At 41.8% G+C, this 3,655-nt stretch overlaps 1 long non-coding RNA gene across 1 annotated transcript; it reads right to left on the reverse strand.

Moving 5' to 3' along the window:
- Nucleotides 1-1,039: 1,039 nt before the first annotated feature.
- Nucleotides 1,040-1,524, reverse strand: LOC117502260. The gene is made up of 2 exons (XR_004558254.1): nt 1,279-1,524; nt 1,040-1,129 (listed from the first exon to the last, which is right to left on the reverse strand). It is a non-coding gene; the product is annotated as an uncharacterized LOC117502260 (long non-coding RNA).
- Between the last annotated feature and the right edge of the window lie 2,131 nt (nt 1,525-3,655).

Genomic DNA, 3,655 nt, shown 5'->3' on the forward strand with positions numbered 1-3,655 from the left:
AGGCAGAGCCTTCAGCTTTCAGGCTCCTCTCCTGTGGAACCAGCTCCCAATTCAGATCAGGGAGACAGACACCCTCTCTACTTTTAAGATTAGGCTTAAAACTTTCCTTTTTGCTAAAGCTTATAGTTAGGGCTGGATCAGGTGACCCTGAACCATCCCTTAGTTATGCTGCTATAGACGTAGACTGCTGGGGGGTTCCCATGATGCACTGTTTCTTTCTCTTTTTGCTCTGTATGCACCACTCTGCATTTAATCATTAGTGATCGATCTCTGCTCCCCTCCACAGCATGTCTTTTTCCTGGTTCTCTCCCTCAGCCCCAACCAGTCCCAGCAGAGGACTGCCCCTCCCTGAGCCTGGTTCTGCTGGAGGTTTCTTCCTGTTAAAGGGGAGTTTTTCCTTCCCACTGTGGCCAAGTGCTTGCTCACAGGGGGTCGTTTTGACCGTTGGGGTTTTACATAATTATTGTATGGCCTTGCCTTACAATATAAAGCGCCTTGGGGCAACTGTTTGTTGTGATTTGGCGCTATATAAAAAAATTGATTGATTGATTGATTGATCAGTGCTGAATTTGTTCACCAGGCAAATTTCTTACTGTCCACCATTTCTTAACCCATCTGTTTGAAACCAAGGTTACATCACATAATACTCAGATTAGATCTACAGTACATTGCACCCTCCACTGAATGACTGTACTACTACATTCTTTGCATCTCATCTATAAGCAACTGAATTTAAATAATGTTGATCCTGTGCTTTAACAATTGATTCACATATTGTACAAATAAGTATGACAAGATCATATCAATTCCTCCCCCCTCCGACTGTTATGAAACTGTGCATGTGACACAGTTCTCGACACTTGCACTTTCGCACGTGCAAAAACACTCTCCAAAAACCAAAGTAAGAAAATAGCAGGTTTGAATAGAATTTCTTTAAAAAAAAAAAAAACAGGTAACAAATCCTGAACATGTGAAGGGAGGAAGGAGACAAGGAATTAACATAGCCGTGATAACGGCATCTACTGTACTTGCTCTTTTTTCCTTCTCCAGCCTCTTTTGGAATGCAGTCTCTCTTCCTTCCATGTTTCTGGCATCTTTATCCAAGAAAGACAGATGGATTTCCCTTTCCCTGGATACACAATCAAACACACACACTGTAATTCCAATGAGTGTGCGGATATATAAACACACACCATATATTGACGTTAGCACACATCCAAAGTCAGAAATAATTTACAGAGTGCGAGCAGAGTGACTTTGACAAACAAATACACTCACACACGCCACTCTTGGGAGATGGACAGCTGCACAAATATGCCCGGGCCTCATTTTTGGGATCTGAGTGGCGCTCCAACCACAACAGCAAATATTTCCCCTGCTGTCATCTTCTCTATTTTCTCTCCCTTATTCATCCAAAGCATGCCAAGAAAGTGGTGAGAGATCCTCTGTGGCTTCATGCTATGGCCAGTAACCATCCTTCTTTTTCCATTCCCTTCTTCTTCCTCCAGGAGCCAGAACAATGAGGGGAAAAGTGGCGGTGAGGCGGGACCCTACCTGTCCCCCGGAGGAAAAGAAATGTAAATGGTTTTTGACACGGGCTTGTTTTATGCGGTCTGGAGCTGTCTGATAGGACCTGACTTGAGGCTTTTATGATTTAATTAATTCCATCCATGTGAGGACCACCATAGCAATGTTCTTGGAACATTTGTTGGAGCATGAGGCCTTGCACTTAAGAAACAATTTGTTCTATCGAGCAACAAGCCGGGTGAGCAATCATGAGCTGTCTGTACACTCGGAACAATTTCCATACGTTTGACACCTGTTCAAGAAATTACATTCGATTTGTCAAAAGTAGAGACATTAATTTTGCTGTGTCCTGGTAACTGGGGGGGAGCCGCAGTAATAATTTTTGGTTGGGGATTATCTTAAATTGGACCTGATTTACAGTCAGGCCCATAAAATATTGGGATGTGACAAAAATTGTTTATTTATTAATTTTTTATTTTTGTACTTTTGGCTCTGTGCACCACCACAATGGAGTTGAACATAGTCAATACGTGCTTGTAGTGTACACTCTCAGCTTTAATTCATTGATTTAACACATTGCATTAAGGATTTAGGAAATACATTCTCCTTCCAGTTTTGGAGGCAATAAGAAAGTGGACAAACTAAATATAACAATTATTACTCATGCAGATGATCACTTTTCCAGCCAGTTTTCTTGAGGCAAATCAGGGGATGAATACGAGGTCTGTCAATAAAGTATAGGTCCTTTTTATTTTTTCAAAAACTATATGGATTTCATTCATATGTTTTTATGTCAGACATGCTTGAACCCTCGTGCGCATGCGAGAGTTTTTCCACGCCTGTCGGCCACCTCTGTTGGAAGCCTTAAGGACAAGTTGGAACATGCCCAGCTGTTAAACAATTTCTGAGACACTCACTCCACTGAAAGCCATTTTACAAATGGTTATCAACACGGAGGTGTTTTTCCTGTGGCGGAGCGTCGCGGCGGCTGCGAGCCGACGCTGCAATCCGTCCGCACGTCTTTCATTAAAAAATCTCCTTTAACAGTGGAATATCCGGATAAAATGCTGAAACCGACTTCTTCTGAATCTTCTCTGTTCTCTCACGACATCTTGGATCAATAGAGCCTGAAATGTGGAGGTTTTCAGCTTGAAACAGGCTGACGACGGCGCCTGGGAGCGCTGCGCGACGTCCCGCTCTGTGGGAAGTCCTTAAAGCGACAGTATCACCTCAAAATCTCTCATCAGCCATTAAAATTTTCACCAAAAACCAGCTTAATTTTTCGAACCATGTCCACTTCGATGTGCCTCACAGGTTTAGAAAAAATTTTGATCAAACAAAGCGCCAGTCTCTCAGCAACTTCTCAGACAAAGGAATTCCGACGAGGGGCTGGACGACTCCTCCCACCAGGAGTGCTCACAGGCGAATGACGTCACCGACAGGTGTGGAAAAACTCACGCATGCGCACGAGGGTTCAAGCATGTCTGACGTAAAAACATATGAATGAAATCCATATAGTTTTTGAAAAAAATAAAAAGGACCTATACTTTATTGACAGCCCTCATACATGAACTTTTCCAACTCACTGAATATGTCTTGGACTTCATTTACTTCCAAACTACCACAAACACTGTGGTACTGTATGGTAAATCTGTCTTGAATAGGCAATTCTCAAAAACTGAGTGACCACGCACGATGTAGCCAAGACACCCATCAAAATTGACAGCATGCTAGATCAGTGAGTATTTATTGAAGGCAAGTGTGAATATCTGCAGCCTATGTCACTTTTTGCAAATCATTTGATTTGGTTGAATGACTTGCTCTCTGGGACATTCTGACGGTTTGCAGGATGCCCAAGAAACATCACAGTGAGCCTATACACAAGTACTGGGAGTGACGCATAACATAGGAGCAGAGACTGCTTGTCAAAGACTTCATATATATATATATATATATATATATATATATATATATATATATATATACAATAGTGTTCAGAATAATATTGGTGCTATGTGACTAAAAAGATTAATCCAGGTTTTGAGTATATTTCTTATTGTTACATGGGAAACAAGGTACCAGTAGATTGAGTAGATTCTCACAAATCCAACAAGACCAAGCATTCATG

Source organism: Thalassophryne amazonica, chromosome 2 (genome assembly GCF_902500255.1).
Source record: "Thalassophryne amazonica chromosome 2, fThaAma1.1, whole genome shotgun sequence".
NCBI lineage: Eukaryota > Metazoa > Chordata > Actinopteri > Batrachoidiformes > Batrachoididae > Thalassophryne > Thalassophryne amazonica.